Consider the following 18,463-nt stretch of genomic DNA (forward strand, 5'->3'; position numbering starts at 1 on the left):
CCAAACAGCAGCTTTAGAAAACAATAAATCCTCCATTCTGAACTCCTGTTAGAGATGTCCATACTGCAAAGATGTGTATGTTCACAATTAGGTACTGGAAATGTTCCACTGTTTTCTGAAGCTCTGCTTAAAAATTTCAAAAGGCAAACAAATACACATGGAAAGAAAGGAAAAACTCCACTTACTGAGGTCTATGTTTATGAATTTTTTATCTGCTACTTAGAAACATAATTTAAAACCAGCAACTTAAAATGGATAAACTTACTGCTCTACTGTTTGGCGTGTTTCACAAGGAGCTTTTGGATCACAGTGAATGAACACATGGAATAAATAAACATATTTAAAATTAATCTATGTTAACGTTTTTCTCTCTTGCAGTTACCTAGCTTTATAAGCTTCAAATCCAAGCTTAGATGAAAGATTTCAAACATCTTAGGAAAACTTATCTCATCTTGGAGTTTACCTTGCAATCGATTTTGTAACACCTTCCCCTCAATAATCTTCTTAGTTAATAATAAATAAAAACTTTGCAATTTATACTGTCTATACATGGGAAGTCTTCTATAAAGAATAAAAGCTATGGAAAAAAACCTTCATTTTTAGTGTGTACATTGGACTCAACTCTGAGTCTTCTGCTTGTCTATATGCTTCCAAATGTTATTTACAGACTCAATCCTGTGGCCAGACTGATACCTATGAGCACAGATGACACAAAGTCCAAGAAGCTAGAGAAGGGCTGAAAAACCAGTCATTAGCATGCAGGAAGTTGTACCCAGGTGTTTAAGCAGACAAGACCATCACATTTTGCCATGCTGGTACTGGCAGTCTGCTTTGCCAGTGCACACTTGCCTGTTTGCACCTTTCAACTCTAACACAGCAGCCATAATGCATTCCAGTTTCATCTTAAATGCATGCTACTCGACTTCGCTTCGCTTCATTTTCATATGCAACTTCTGCGTTCCTTTTCCTCCCTTCCTTCGTTTTTGTCTTCCTTGGAAAAGAACAGTCACTACCTCATTGATTTTTGTTTGCTTTCTGACTTCTCTGTGTAGGTAGCCGTGATGTGTTTTTATATATAGCATGTTCCTAGCAGCACAGAGTAAGTGGCATGGCCAGCAAAGGGCAGAATAATCTCAGCAGGGTCAAATCCCAACCCCTGTGTCTTCCTTGCTGTTTTATTAATCAAACACACTACACTGCAGTTGCATTTTGGGTAGGTAATTGCATAGTATTTCTAATGCAATGAAATGAAATGAGGAGAATTTAGCAATTAGCAGTGAAATGAGTGGTGACTCATCCTTGTCAAACGACAGGCAGTAACCTTTTACTGACCTTGCGAGACAGGACTAGGAAATAAAGTTCCCCTCCTACTGGTGTTCCCAAGTGTCATATCTTTATTACAGGAACTAGCAGAATTATTTATAAGAAGATTTATTTGTTTTTGTTTTGTTTTTTTACCTAATTTTCAATAATGGTGTGTGGACACTTAAACTGTTATACTATGCAAGCTTTAATGTGTATTTAGTTTTTGCCCTGTTGTGGCAGTGAGTAATGAATCTTCTTCATATGTGTGCACTGGATGTGAACTAGTAAGTTGCCCTTTGGACTTCAAAACCAGTGAGAGCTGGAAATAACCCAGCCCTATATCATGAACAATGAATTTTTGCTGGAAATGGAAGCTCTGCTAAAAATTGTGTGACTCTGCAAGGCCCACTCCAACTGTGCTTGAGTTGCACCTGGAACCTAATGTCTTGCTACCCTATTAATCGGAAACAGAGCAGCTTCACTGATTAGTAGAGTTGTTCCCTGTTTCCCTTTTATTATAACCAAATCTGGTATGTGTCAATATGTTGCTCCATGAAATTTTTCCTGTTCTTATTTTTTGCTGTTTTTTACAGTGCAGAGATACACTACTATGAATGGTCTTTTAAATAAATATGTGGCATATGATAGAAGTAATCAACTCAGAACATTATTTGAAAATCTGATACTATGATACGTGCTTTAATGACTGCATTAGTATTGTTTGCACCTAACAGAAGACAAAGCCACATGTCACAGTTCAGTATCATTTTTTGTTTGTTGAATGATGTCCATATATATGATTAATTTTTCACAGTAAAGAGCACTGTGCCACTACAGCTAATAAAACACACTTTTTTAATATTACACTTGATGAAGGTGATAATAGAGTTGAGTGTCTATGGGTGAGAATCAAGAGGAAGGGGACCATGGTGGACATACTGGTGGGGGTCATAGTAGGATGAAGAGGCAGATGAAATTTATTTCAGGCAGTTGTCTGCTGGAAATACAATACAGTAGAGAGGAAGCAGCTTAGAAGGTAAAATATACTAAGTTTATCTACTTGTGTTCGTATTATATTGTCAGGCATTATGTACAGCTTACATGAGGGCTGTTCTGGTTTCATGTAACTCCTGTTACAATTAACTGATTGTACTGGTGGGGTTAATAATAATATCGCCAGTATCACACGCAATTTGTTTTATGATAGCTCTATGATCCAAACCAGCTAGCTCTTTCTGCATCTGACCAAATTATCTGGCAGAGTTCATGTTTTCTTTCCAAAAGTTAATACCCTTACGCTACATGCAATTACTCTACATGACAATACATTTGTCAAGCTACATTAAAAACAGAGTCTTGGGATCTGTTGCAGTAACTCCTAAATATATATCTTAAAAGGAAAATTAAAATACCCCAGAAGAACCATGAAATAGGCTGAAAATGAAACATTTGCTATCTGTTTTGCTAACACAAAATGCTGCTTTTAAAACACTGTGTCACTTTTAGCACCAAATTTTCCAGCCTTTTATTTTGTTAGTAAAGGAGCTTCTCTAAAGGGCTTGGATAACCACTGAAATGTCAGTTTTTTTATCCAACAGTGTGTTGAATATCCTGAATCTATAACCATGTACTAAAAATGTCACAAGAACAGACTCTCATGGAAGCCTTGTGTTTCTTCTTTGTTGTTGTTGTTGTTGTTGTTTTGATGACATCAGAAATATCATTCTACCTTTTTTTACTTTCCTGACTACAGATCACCAAACTGGGGTTTGGTGAATTTTTTTCCTTCCAGGTCTCTGGAAGCAGTGTGTTCAGGCTCTGTGAAAGCTATGTGCCAAGCATTCCAGGGAAAAGAAGCAGCTCTTGTCTCAATTAAACTGTTTTAACCAGTTCAGCTCTATCATTTAGAGTTGCTTGAGGAAGGAAAGAATAAAACCAGGTGGAAATTCTTTTCTGTTAGAAACAGACCAGAGGCCTTTTAAGTTGCTATTGGGCTCACAAATTCAGTAAGGACAAATAACACCTTCAACCTACTGTAACTTTCTAGTGACTTTCCATTGATTTGAAGATGCTTTATGTACCTGGTTATCAGAAGACCCTTTTGTCTGCCTTGGCTTAGCCTCACCCAGTAGTCACTCCTCTCTCTTCTCCAGAGGGCTTCTGTTACTGCAAGTGTGGAAATCCTTGGTACTTGTGATTCCATGCCTCTCCCATGCCATTCTCTTAACTCTCTTCTCTCCTTTCTCCCTCCTTCTTAGACATGGAAAAGATTTTAGAAATACTAATGTTGTCAAATTTGGAAGTAAATTTTTTAGTTCCTCATAATATCAAAGACAAAACTTGGCCTCATGCAGCTGGGAAATATACAAATCTTTTTGCAGTTTGAGAAAGAGCAAGTTTTCTGTGGAAACCTGTGTTTGCCTATTCTGTGATAACTGATAAGGCCTCATACTTTAAAATATCTGATAAATACTTTTTTATTTTTTAATAATATTTGCTATACAACCAAACACTGGTATTTTAAAAAATGGTTGATATAACTCCAATACAGGGAGGCTTAGCTATGTGTTTGAACATATCTGAATGTATGTATATTGTGGTTACCCACAGCATAGAAGTTCCATCACTAGCTCCATGAAGGATCAAGCTTGTTTGAAATCTTTTCAGAAGAAAAGGCTGTTGTTCTTATCATGAAAATTATGGTAACAACATTTCTTGTGGTGCTTCTAGTAAGTCAAAGATTTGTCATGGTTCCAGTCTTACCCAGGTTTTGCAGAGAAGAGAGACCAACCCATATTACTCAAGTCACATTTCTGAGAGTTGGCCAACCTTTAGCTGTCACAAAGACGAGGAGGTGAGATGTATGAAGAGTGCAGAATTCTAAAGAAAAGCCCGATCTGTGATTTAATCTTTTGAAATATCTATAGTATCTTTGGGATCTATAAAATCTAAAATACCTATAGCATTAGTTCCCATAACTGATTTTTATATTGTTTCTAAGTCTGACTATAGTATATTATTTTCTTGTTCATGCAGCTCTCCAGTGGAACTGCAAATGTTAATAATTTTTGCCATGCTTTTATGAGACTCCTATTGTTATGGAAATCACTCCATGACTGGTCTTCAGTTAAAAACAGAATGGAATACCACACATTTATCTTACAGTATTATAGTTACACTGTTCCTAACATGACTGCAAAAGGCAAGAAGCTGCTCCAAGGACAGAAGAGAAGATCACTACTCTACTACTGGGCAGACAGTACTAGGGACTGACAAGTCCTAGAAAGCTGCGTGGAATGTCTTGGACCTTTGCCATGCCTCTTTGTCCCTACCATGAAGAGGGCAGGTGGGCTAGTATGTGTTCATCTTCCATCTCTGCCTTCCAAATCCTTCCAGTAGGACAGGCTGAAAATGGCAGTGTTTTATTTTGATACATCAGGCTGAGGGCTGTGGCATCTGGGCACCTTGACCTATAGTCCTCGTCAGGCTGGAGGAGCAGCTACCTTCCAGTGCCAGAGCTACATCAAGCTAGGGTATTAGTCCTAGTCATAGTTTGTAATGAGCAGTATCTTCCTTCCTAAGAAGCTTGGTCTGCCATAAAGTAAAGTCTTAATCTACATGAACAGGAGAATCCTGTAAGCCAAAGTAGCACAATGTCATGCTGAAACCTCAATGGATTAATTTTACATTTTGTGTACGAAACAGTACAAATGAAAAGCATTTGAATGCATGTTTAGAGAACCCAAAGCCAAATTATACTGTCTGATAAATCATAAGTAACATAGCTTGGGTTTGAGCATTTAATAAGACACCACTGGGAACCCACACTTAATCCATGGGCAAATTAAAATACTGAGCACGTTCAAGGGAATCAGGATTTTACCATAAATATTCAGTGAGCTAAAAAGCGTGTTAGGTTCATTCAATACATTATTCATTGTTACAAACTTTTTCAGCTCTAAAGCTAAACAATGAGAAAATACGTTTAAAAACTGCATCTGAAAGTCAAATCAGACAAATCATACCAAGAGGAAACACTCAGTCATTTAAAATTATAAACAGCCATCTATATTACCAATATTATTAACAATTATTAATGCTGAATGGGGTAAAATCCTAAAATATAGCTTCAAAAATCATAGAGTCATAGATTCATTTCAGTTGGAAGACACCTTCAGAATCATCAAGTCCGCCCATAACCTAACTCTTACACCAAACCATGTCCCTGAGAACCTCATCTATTCACATGTAAAACACCTCCAGGAATGGTGATTCAAACACTCTTCTGGGCAGCCTGTTCCAATGCCTAACAACCCTCTCCAAGAAGAATTTTTTCCTTATATCCAATCTAAAACTCTCCTGGCACAACTCGAGGCCATTTCCCCTTGTCCTATCGCTTGCTCCTTGAGAGAAAAGACCAACACCCTCCAAGCTACAACCTCCTTTCACGTAGTTGCAGACAGCTATAAGGGCTCCCCTCAGCCTCCTTTTCTCCAATGTGAAAGGCCCCAGTTCCCTCAGTCGCTCCTCATCAGACTTGTCCTCCAGACCCCTCACCAGCTTTGTCACCTCCTCTGTACTCTCTCTAGTACCTCAATGTCCTTCTTATAATGAGGGGCCCAAAACTGATCACAGCATTCAAGGTGCAACCTTACCAGCGCCAAGTACAGTGACACAATTACTTCTCTAGTCCTGCTGGCCACACTGTTCCTGATACGAGCCAGGATGCTGTTGGTGTTTTTGGCCACCTGAGCACACTGCTGGCTCACATTTAGCTGGCTGTCAATCAACACCCCAGATCCCCCTCTGCCAGGCAGCTTTCCAGCCACTCTTCTCCAAACGTGTAGTGCTGCCTGGGGTTGTTGTGACCCAAGTGCAGTTCTTGGCATTTGGCCTTGTTAAACCTCATACAATTGGCCTCAACCCAATGGTCCAGCTGAACCAGATCCCTCTGTATGGCCTTCCAACCCTCCAGCAGATCAACATTTCCATCCAATTTGGTGTCATCTGCAAACTTATTACGAGTGCAATCAATCCTCCTCGTCCAGGTAACTGACAAAGACACTAAACAGAATTGGCCCCAATACTGAACGCTGGGGAACAGCACTCATGACAAGTCATGCACTGGATTTGGCTCTATTCACCACAAGTCTCTGGGCCCAGTCCTCCGCCAGTTCTTTATCCATCACAGAGTCCACCCATCCAGGTCATGAGCTGCCAGCTTCTTCAGAGGAATGCTGTGGGATACGGTGTCAAAGGCTTTACTGAAGTCTAAGTACACGACATCCACAGCCTTTCCCTCATCTACTAGGTGGGTCACCTTGTTGTAGAAGAAGATCAGGTTGGTTCAAACAGGACCTGCCTTTTGTAAACCCATGCTGACCAGACCAGATCGCTTGTTTTTCTTGTATGTGCCATGCGATGTCTCTCAGAATGATCTGCTCCACGACCCTCCCTGGCACCGAGTTTAGACTGACAGGTCTGTAGTTCCCTGGATCCTGCTTCCAGCCCTTCTTGTAGAGGGGCTTACATTAGCCAACTTGTCAATTGGGATGTCCTCAGTTAGCCAGGATTGCTGATAGATAATGGACAGTGGCTTAGTGATCACCTCTGCCTGCTCCCTCAGCATCCTTGTTTCTATCCCACCTGGCCCCATAGATTTATGGGTGTCCAAGTGCTGTAGCAGGTCACTGACCATTTCCCTTTGGATTATTGTGGCTCCAGTCTGTTCCACAGCCCTGTCTTCTGGCTCAGGGGGCTGGGTATCTGGAGCACAATGATAGTGTCTGTCATAAAACAATTGCTGAGGTCATTGCAGAAGAAACTAATCCCCAGGTTTAAATAACTGACAAAAATTTTTATTTCTCATTGTTGTTTTGGAATATTCTTACTTAGTAAACACTTTAACTATCAGATACCTCGACAATTAAAAACACAGGCAGGCTTATGAGATTCAATATTACACCCGGAACTGAAAAAAAATCATCTTTCTTAAGTGTGGCATATATTGTTCACTGCAAAACAGATTCATTCTGGGATAAAAATGGGAACTCCATTTGTATTGCAACTAGCTAGGAAGAATGGAAACAGATATGTGAAAGAACTATATAAATGTGTGCCTAATTTCTGGAAGTACCAGATAACTCACCATATTGCACCAGAAGAAGCAGTCTCTCCTTGTGTCCAGCACAGGCCAGCAGAAGCTGCTGCAGAGAAAACAGTTTAGTAGCTATAGAATGAGCTGCTCTGAGAGAGCATGTGTCTCTAGGTCTTGTTAAATACAGGCTGAAGTCTGTGTTTCAATTCTAGTAAATGTTAATTTGTTTTCCTTTTTTTTTTTTTTCGGGGTGGTGGTAGTGAGGAGAGGCTGTTTGTTTGTCTGTTTCTTTGTTTGTTTGTACAAATGTGGGAAAAGAGTAAATGAGAAAGAAGAGTATTACTGAGCATATGTTTCTAGAGTGAGGAGAGAGGTCACATTGTAGTTTTGAGAAAATGATTTGGGATACAGGTGGCTGAAGACCCGAAGTCAACAGTTAGGGTGAAGACAGGTATGTAAGTAATGGAACATACAACACAGAACAATCATAACAAAGCCAAAAGAGAAAAACAGAATCAAACCTAAAATAACACCCTTTCAGAAATCAGTTGTTCACACAAGATTGTTCTGGGATATGCAGTCCAGTCCTAATTGTCCCCCTACCATCCTCCATAAGGAACAATAACGTTAACAGACGCCAAACGTGTCTTCAGGTACCTATAACAGTCACAGTACTACCAGTGACCCATCTCAGTTTCTCTAAATAGACTGCTAACCACCTTACATCTTCTGTGAGAGCCAGTGAACCAGGCAACCAGGTGCCAGACAGCAGGATGCCAACTGCCTGCTCTTCCATGGAGTGTAATTTGGGAGGACCAAGCAACTTTGCTAGGAGGAGAGGGGATTGCTTCTGTCACCAGGCATTTTTTGCACAATCCATTTATTGCTAGTTCTGCTGTCTTCTGGTTCTGTTACTCAGACTAAAAACTTAATTCTAGTTTTCTGTTTCAGAAAGTTCGTGAAACTAAGTTGAGGTATTTTTATATTTGTCACAATAACAAAAAACCCCTATGTTCCATAAAGATTTTAAAATCTCTCTTGAATTCAGAATGATTTATTTTGCCTTTTAATGGCAAAATTTGCCCTTTTAAAAGCATTAACAAAATGGCACAGTCACTATTCCTTCAGAAATACTGTTGACTGTGTCTTTAATAATTTATTTTCATCACTGCATCCAATATTATTGAATATAGTAATGCTTATGTAAACACTGAACTTTCATAATAGGTTTAATCTCCCTTACAATCATTTTGGGATTGATCTGTAGTATCTCTGATGAAGTGTACTGCTTTTTCCCTGACAATGTTTTGATTTACATACTGTGTTCATAATATTTAATTACATTAGCATAATTTTGGAGGGTGCCTTTTTAATGGAATACAGTTCTTCTCTGTCCAGATTGTTATGGGCCTTTATACTGCTGTTGTTGCTTACATGTTTTTCTTTTGAATGCTTTAACATTTTAAAATAATACAAATTTGATAGCATCATGAAAAGATGCTGCCATTACTGATAGCCTGCAAGAAACAGATTATAAATAGCAAAAAATAATGCAGCTGGGATTAGGCTGCAAAAGTATCAGGAGCCTATGCAGTAAAATCTGTCTTCAGGATATATAACAATATCTGAGTTGTATTCTGTTGAACAGGAACACCAATTTCAAGGAGTCCAGGCTCTTAATTCAGAAGACCTATTCAGTCTCCACATTCGTTTTTCCCTGTGTGACCTTATGCATATCAGAGCAGCCCAACTTGCAGAAGGAGATTGTCATTTTACGTTCTTCAGCTTTGTGACTCCCGTAAGATGGATGATTTCCAGGAATCTGGCATGTTGAGAAACACCCTCATTCAGTGCTGTTGTTCAGCATCAACTACTTCAGACACATTTCAGGTATCTCTAGGCCTCCACAGCTCAGACATTTTATTGTCTTCAGTGTGGAGCTCTTAACCAGGGATGTGAACTGGATTGAAAGGATTCCTTTTGCTCTAGGCAGAACTCTTCTTCATTCAATGTCAGTCTCCTGAGCACTCAGCTCTGCTCTGTCCTCCCACAGCTGGTGTTACCACTCCTGCTCTCGTACCCGTGACAGAAGATTGCTTTGCAACTCTTGAGTGAAACAAGCCATGGCATTGTCCGACACCACCACCTCTATATTGAAGTGGTGTGTCTGAAACAATTTAGATACTCTAATTTAATTTCCTAGAAAACCTCCTTCTATCTTTTAAAGAAATAACTATTGAGGCAGTCACTGTCTTCTCATTTCACCTGAATTCAGCAGCTCCTACCGGGATTAAGGAGCTAACCATGCCTGAAGATGAGAGCGTAGACTCTTAAGAGTGTTCAGAATACTAAATCAATATTTTTACCTTACAAAGGTGATTTCAAAAGAGTATGAGCTAGTAGCTCCAAGTACATCTTCATGGCCAACCGCCATGAACTTTGAAAACTACTCCTTCTGTGCATAAAGGCTTGCAAAGACTGATTTTATCTTACCAGCACACTAGAAATACAGTATATTCCACATAAATGGTGGAAAGCCAATATTTCTGCATAAAAATATTCAGTTAACCTATTCCTCTTAAAATGACAGGAGATTTTTAAGTATAATGGAGGAAACAGGGTGGCCCAGAAAGCCATGGAACAAGAAGCATGCCTGTCAAGAAGCTGCTATGTGACATTAACTTGACTTGTCCCCTGCTGTGTACAACTATGTCTTTATAAACGTTTTCATATGACTTCCTGTGGTGGAAGTTTACTGAACAGGTAGAAGAGCTCTTTAAAGCTGGCTCAGAAGAGGCTGTTTCATCTTACACACTTCATATGTTTTGAGCCAGGGGGCTGAGCCCAAGGTTAGACTGAGGAAGAGAAGGTTATACATATGAAGAAGCTTGTCAGAGATTCCTTTGATACTCAGGTCAAGATTCAAGAGAAAAGAATGAAAGCCAGCAACACCTCTCAGGGCAAATCCCACACGTACCATGTTTAGGTCACAAGAAAAGGACCAATCCTGGCTCCTCAGGGCAGAGTTATTTACAGGGCAAAAGTGCCTCTATGGCATTTTATCAGCTTCTTACTTTAATAGATTTCAAAAGGCCAGTTCAGCTTTTAGAATAACAGCAGCACAGCACTGAGGCTGCACTAAATTATATCTGTATCTTTACTTGCAGCATCCAGGAATTACCAGAGCATAAAGAGTTACTGGCTATCTTTCTGCAATAATTATTCTCAGACGGAGAACTACTTTCAGAGGGAGTTTCGAAGGGGTATTCCTCCTGGACTGCATCTGCTGGGTTAAAGAAGATGCATTGTGGTATTTTAAGTGCAGATTCCTAGTTCAGAAATATGGGAAAATATGCAGAACTGTGGCCCTGCCACGGCTGGATGAACCTGAAGACGTGACAGGCCTGCAATATTGAGCAAAACCAGGCATGCAGCAGAGCTCAGGTTCTTTTTCATCAGGCCTGTAGTTTCAACAGTATTTTTCAGATCTTTATGTGCAGCCCAGAATGCAGTCTATTCAGTGGCAAAAGCAAACACATTAATTCTCAGTAAAGGTCCCCTATTTTGCTAGAAGAACTAAAAGAATGTCAAATAACAGCATTTATGCAGCATCTCAAATAAAATACATTGGCAAGACTTTTAATGGTGCAATTCTGTGACTACCAGCAAATAAAGTGTACTTTACCCTTCACCCATTTTAATCCAATACGTGAAGCATTTCTAGACACATACATATGTTCAGGCAGCCAAGGAAAAATATGTTAGAACGGATTTATTCCAAATTGAATGACACACATCATAATACACATAAAAAGAAAGAAGATCCTCACCTCACCTGAATTCTCAAAACTTTATTTCCTCTAGGAAATATATACGAATTCAGTAGCATAGGCTGAACTGTGCAACACTGCATGTAAGAGTGAAGAACTCCAAAAGGTTAGGGAGAGAGAAATAGAACCATACCAATTGAATAGGAAAACCACCCTTCTATCTGGAGCATGCTTGGACTCAGTAAGAGGACTGTCCTCCTGTGCTGCTGAAGCAGGGCTGGAAGAAGCCCTTTGACATCAACGTGGTTATGCCCAGAACCCTTCAGCTCTGTTTCACAGACACAGGCAGAACCTCACCCTTGCAGCACAGAGGGTATTCACATACAGCCTAAATCCACATGCCTTCATCTACAGAAATATATTGTACTGGGGAAGGAAGGGATGGACTAAGCACTAGGAGTGACGCTGAATCACAAAGACCCAGGCAGTTAATTGAAAAGTGGTCTAATCAAAAAGGTTTTTGCAAGGAGGAAGGAAACATCTTTATCTGTCCTCTGGAATTCTGTGCAAAAGGAAAATGCAACCAAGAGTAAGCTGACAGTATATATTTCCTCCTGAAAGTCTTTTGATAGGGTCTTATACACAGCTCTGAGTAAAACATAGGGACTCAAGCTGTTAAAATTCTACTAATGACCAAACATATGGTTCAACTAATAATTTGTTTACATCATGAGAAAAGGCTGGTAGTTACACTGCTGAGTTTGCACACTAGGAATTACATTAAATTTGTTTACTGATAGATTAAGTAAGGAGTGTGCTTGTGAAAGGACAGTGGTAAGAGAAACCATGTGACAGAACATAAACCTCTGAGGGATGACAGAGGTGATTAACTAATCCAGGTGGCTAATGAAAGTAATAAAACCTTATCCCTTAAACACTGAACTTCAGATTTGTCTGCTCCTTCACAGAAAGGATGTAGCGGAAAATAGGAAGTTCTGGCACGAGGAGGCAGATGTGCTCAGAAAAAAAAATATAGAAGAGAAACAGGATAGAAAACTGACCTTTAGAGAAATTGAACTAGAAAGGAAGTATAAGTTGTTCAAAACAATAAAATGGCATGGAAAAAGAAAAGGGAGGCTTTGTTTCACTTCCTCATTCAATAAATCGTGTTGAATGCAGCCAGACAGTACTGTCTGTATTTAAAACTAATCAATTGCTTATTCCCAGTGACAGCCAATTACCTGTTGGTACTCATTGCACAGGGCACTTCCACAGTCAAGAAGTTAGCAGGTCACTGAAGAACTGAACATAATAAGAAAAAGTAGAGAGGAAATATTAAGGACTAAACCAGTCACCATCAAGTACAGAAATACTGCTTGTTGCATGGGAGATTTAAAACTTCCTAGCTGCTGAGCAAAGAAATCTTCAATGTACTTTACATTACCAGGGGAAACTTTTAAAACTGTTTCTGCAACAATTGATAATTTGCAGAAATTGAATACTGAATTATTTCTATCTTTGATGTTATACAGTTTCATACATGTAGAATTTTTAAAAATCCCTGTTTCTGTTATTTCAGTGTAACTGAAGAGAATAAAGGTCTTTTGGTATAGTGTCCTAACATGTTAAGATTTTCCATTGTGACACTATTCCCTGAACATCTTCCAGCTTAGACATCCATGGCATTTCAGAAGGGGTCAGCCTAAAAATGCTGACATTTTCAGCAATAAGAAGGAGAATATTTTTTTCCTGATCCCTGTGCTTAATAACATTTTATACTTTGAAATTTCATCCAAAGAGAAATTCAATATAAGAAAGCATCTTCAGGTTTTATAAAGGTCCAGGCAAAACTGAAGATCTCTGCATCTGCTGTCCGAAAATTCAAAAAGTGAGATGAATGAAAACCTTTTACTTTTTCCTTCCTAAAGGCAGGGAGGGATGGTCCTCCACTTATTTCAAAGAGCAGGTATGACCATGGTCATAGGTATGCATAAGCTCCCCAAATCTGAACCAAATAGTTGTTCTGGATACATGCTTCATGCCTTTTCAGAAGTCTGCTGTTTATCTACTTTATTCATGAATTTTACTGGAGTCACGAGCTAGCACTGCCTGCTTACTAATTTGTATAAGCAAATCAAACTTCAGCAAAAATTTTATCTGTCTAGTCATTGTGGTTGCATTATCTCGCTGGAATGAAATGATCTTCTGAATTACGCTTATATTACACTGATGATATAGTAGGAAGTTAAATTGCAATATATGAATGGTTAATTGCTCATTTTTGCTTTTAGACTTGTTGGGAAATGTATATAGCAAGATAACCATTTAATTTTTCTCTCTGAAAGCTATGTTATTTATTGTAATTAAAAATAGTTTCACAGGAAATTAGAGATTGAATATCCCTAACAAGCTTTTTAAATTTTGTATTTTAAGAAATACATTATGTTTGCATACTTAGAAATTAATTATGTCTCATTTGGAAAATAATACATACATAGTTCAAAAAGAAACACAATTGTATCTTCAGGTGAGCTTCACTTTTTGCTTAAAATGCTTCAAAACAAAATTATTTTAGAAAGTTTCCCTGAAAGTCTGGTCTTCTATCCCATTGCAGAAGCAACATTGACAAGAATGTTTTCTTTGGAACAAAAAAATAAAGAACGGAGACAAACTGGGATATTGCTCAATATATAAAAGGTCTCTTGAACCAAAGTAAGCCAGATAAGGATATCCCACCCCGGTAACTTCTCACAGGCTTCTGTGTATCTATGTGGGTGAAGGATTTGGTTTAACATGTAAATAACACTGGATGCCACCTACTGTGCAGCTTATCTACACATGTATTGGGAGAAGTAGCATCAATCAAGTAGCATCTCAATACTGTTGAGTCCAGCAAGGATTCTTTTAATGTATATATTTTTACAGGGCACAAGCCATTACAAGAAAATATGTTAACGACATGAAGAAAACCTAAACCTGAGTTTTTATTAACATTCATAGTGAAATTGTCCAACAACGCCCCATATTTTACAGGTACTGGGTCTTACTGAAATCATGCTTGAAAAACATTCTCACTGCATAACTTCAATTATTTTTTCTGTCCAAAGTGATTTTGCACTCTATTCACTTCTAACTCAGTTCAAGAGTTCTATAATATATATTCACTGAATGTAGGACTAGATTAATATTATAATAAATTCACTTTTGATTTCTTACATATTCATGCAAACACAGGCCAAATCAAATAAAGCATTAACATACATAATACTGAAATTAAAAGGCCCTAATCAATAAACTCAGCATATTACATAGTGAACAATAACATCACCAGAAATGAGAAGCCAGATACTTGCATGAACGTAGACATTCTTTAAGTCATTCCAGAGCACCAAGAGTCATTTGCATTAATGTGAATCAGATGTATATGACTAACAGGTAAAAGTTTAAAAAAATGATGAAAGGTGCAGCAAGGAATAGTGCAAAAGAAAATATTTGTAAAAAACTCAAGATAAACTTCAATGAATTCACCAGGAATTTCTCAGGAGTCAAAGTATGAAGTTAATATAAAGATTTTTTTTTTTCCTTACAGAAAAAGGAAAAAACAAAACAAAACAAACAAACAAAGCACCCACACGTATCTTCCCACAATGTATCGAGATCAATGTCTGATGTCCAAGACTGGCATGAATGTGTTAACCTGTGTGATGCAACATGGACACCGTTGTCTCCCTCAGAAGTGACGGCTACCTGGCAGCGTGTCTGTGAAGCAGATTACAGACCACTTGATATATCTATGACGCAAATGTTGTGATTTATTTCTATAAGCATAGAAATCTGAATTTTAATTTTTTGATTGACAAAATTCAGCCCTTAAGAAATGACCCTTTCCTTTTTCAGTGGTGAGTGTCTTCTAGTGCCACTGGGAAAATATTTTTTGAGTTCTTCCTGTTTCAGACAGGAGAAGACTCCAAAGTACCCCAAGTAAGACCATAACCAGCAATCAGGAGCATGAGACCACCTTCAACGGGAATTTGAACTATTTTCAAAGGGTGTATTTGTGTGCATGTGAGTGCAGAAGACAGTGAATCCAAAAGATAAAAACAACAGGAAAAAGGGCAAGGTGGCGGGAGAAAAAGACCACTGAAACACATATTTGGCCATTGAGATCTGTGGGTCAACATGTTGTAGAGTTATTTGAGAGCTTAAATTCCATCTATGGAATAATAAAAAAAAAAATGTTTTATAATCCTTAGCCCTTGTGTATCACAGAACGAAGATGGATCTGATGCTTAGCATTATATTCATTTACTATTTTTATTTACAGACTGGGGCACTAAAGGTATTTCAGTACTTTCAACTATTTCATTTAGATAGATGTATTGTAGTGAACAGTTGTTAAAGTACTTGTAATACTAAATAAATTCAGTGTTGAATTTAGTTTATCAATAAGCAACATTTTGCTGAAATTTAGGAACTAATAAATTTAAAACTTTGTGATAACAGTTGCACAAAAAAAATACAAAAAAATTGTGGCAGTGTTAAGAAAGCATGACTTAGAAAATAAAACTATTACAGGACCATTTTCCTTATTGCTTTTGTCTAATTCTTGAAACCTGTTACAACCAAAAATCATAGAGGTTGAACATGGTAAAATATCGCAGCAGTTAATATACCTATTAAAGGCTTTTATTGCAGGTGCCAGTTCAAAGAAAAATTTAGCCTATTCTGCTCATAAAAGTGAGACCCAAGTAATACACTTATCTTTTATACAGAAAATACAATACATCTATATTCTAGTCAACTTTACAAATGTTTACTCTGTTTAAGGTTGGTTTCACTGCTAAAATTGTTTTCTTAAAAAGAAAACTATCCAAGCTGCTATTGAAGCATACCTTCAAGGAAAGACTTACACACCCCTGAACAACTCTTCATATGGATTTTGATAAGGGGTCAGTTTTGACCCAAGTAATTGGGAGTGCACATGTTAAGGTCTTTCAGCTCCCTTGAAGATCCCACTGACTCACAAGGACTCTGGCAGGACACAATCCTGTATTGCAGACGTCTCTGTAGGTTGAAGCCCACTCTTGGAGGACATGGTTATCGTTTTTGTTGTGATGTACATGACTTCAAGGTCCAAATAGCTTGACTTGAATCACTGTAGTCCAGGGAATTAAAAAAAACCAAACAAACACGAAAGCCTTTAATAGACTTTAAAACAATTTTTTCACTGACTTCTTGTTACTGTGGAATTCTTGACAGAAATTCTTGAGCTTCTAATTTCTAAAAAATACAGTTTTAATCCGTACTGGATACATGATCCAGCAGAATGTTCTCATTAAGCAATTCTACCAAAATGGCGGCTAGTTCTTCTTGCTAATTGGGACTTGTCATACTTTACATCTGTAAAAAAAACAAACCAAAACACCTATATTGACGATAAGGACTCAATAGAAAAATTACTGTCAGCTCTATATCTTCATTGAAGTTGCCTTTTAAACAAGAATGTATTCCCTGAATTGACTTGATAACTGATAAAACAAGACTCAAAGAGGAAAAATGAATGATTTTGAATTTTTTGTTAAATAGACAATTTGTGGACCATGACTATGTATGCATTTCTGGAGCACACAGAACAGTGGGATTACTATCTGCATGTAATAATAAAAATATTTAATAAAAGTAGTCATTAACTATAGCATCATTCCTTTTTTTTTTGTCATTTCCATTTCTGCCATGTCTGAGTAATCAAATTCCAGTATAACATTGTAAATGGCAACAACACTTAATCAAGTACAGTGAATAGATTCCTAGAGCTATTTATTCATGAAAGTCCTTTTTCCTTTTAAGGAACCCAGGCAAACGCATCACGAAGATATAAACTGGATATTTATTTTCTGGTCCTTGAATGGTTCTTTAAAATCTGAGTCACTAAATAAAGTAATTAAATAATCTTTGTAAATCCTAACAAATGACGGATTTTCTCAATACAATTGAACAATTTAGCTATGTTCTTCCTCTCTCTAAGATTTTGTACTATGAGGTGTTGAGGATTCACTCAAGTGTCACAAAGAACATTGGTATGATCTATAAAAGCATAAGGAAATTGGTAACAGGGACAATTGCCCTATGGATAGATTTGGTTATTTTGTCCTTCCTTCACAGAATTCAAAGGTGACAAGGAAGGAACAGGTAAGAAATGTAAGATTTCCAAAGGAACAGCTCCTGATAAATTCAAAGGGCATCAGTAAAAGACAATGCTTGAATCAATTGTTCAGATTTTTCTAAATCTTGGATGCTGGCCAGGTACATGATACAGTTTGTCTGTTGGGGAAACCAAAAGGTTTAAAGTACTCTGAAGAGACAAAAAGGCATTCTCTGTACAAAAGTGGGAAAGTTATGTGAGAAGTACCGTGGTGCATGATTGAGTATAAGAATTAGTTAATACTGCTCTACTAACCTGTAGAAGATGACGGCATGGAGCTCTGCTACCTGTCTGTCTCATCTACCATATTTTGACATGCAAGAAAAAGTGTTGAGTTTTCAGTTGACTTCTATACAGCCTGTTTCCAGGGTCTGTGAAGAACAACCTTGATTCTCTAGATAAAGTTGGACCAAGTCGATGAAGAAAACATAAAATATTTCTCAGTTATAGAAATAACATATTTCCTTCTATGAAGTGGGAAGAGCCATGGATCAGAGTCCAAGCCTGCCCAAGACAGCAACAGATTCCTTCTTATGTAAGTTTGGTCATCTCTATATGCCAAGCTACTGTGATCTAGTCAATAGAAGTAAAGGAAGGTATTACAATGTAGTTTCATTTCTGCTTGACTTTAAATGACTATTAAGACTCTTTACTGAACCCGATGCCCTCGAAAAGGAGTCTTTGTATCAGAACAGAAGAGGAATCAAATAAAGTAATTGCTCTGCTTTGTTCTCTAATAAAAGATCATTTCCTTCTCCAGTACCTCAATGTCACCACAAGTCAGTGCAGAGTAATGAAGCAAAGGGAGACAAAAAAAAATGTCTGCTGTGGGAAATATTTCCACTCTTGTTTTCTATAGAAGTACTGATTAAAATGCATTACCCCCTATAACCTTCAGATTTCCTCTGTTTAAACATTGGTTCTTAGGGGGAGAAAAAGAAAGGATAGATTGAAAATTAAATTATAGATAAGCACTGACATGCTGGTGGAGACAAATTCAATATGGATGAATTATCTACTTAGACTTACAAAATCCCAAAATCCTTTAGAAATGTACTCATGCCTCTGACCAAAAAAAAAAAAAAAAAG

General features: G+C 37.8%; 1 long non-coding RNA gene across 1 annotated transcript in view; it reads left to right on the top strand.

The window, feature by feature from the left end:
• Positions 1–16,833, top strand: part of LOC135577460 (uncharacterized) — a 28,854-nt gene extending 12,021 nt beyond the window's left edge. Inside the window, exon 3 of the long non-coding RNA XR_010469266.1 lies at positions 14,762–16,833. This is a non-coding gene — a long non-coding RNA (uncharacterized LOC135577460). The remainder of the gene's footprint in view (positions 1–14,761) is intronic.
• The last annotated feature ends 1,630 nt before the right edge of the window (positions 16,834–18,463 follow it).

The sequence above is a fragment of the Columba livia genome, chromosome Z (genome assembly GCF_036013475.1).
Source record: "Columba livia isolate bColLiv1 breed racing homer chromosome Z, bColLiv1.pat.W.v2, whole genome shotgun sequence".
In the NCBI taxonomy this organism is placed as follows: domain Eukaryota; kingdom Metazoa; phylum Chordata; class Aves; order Columbiformes; family Columbidae; genus Columba; species Columba livia.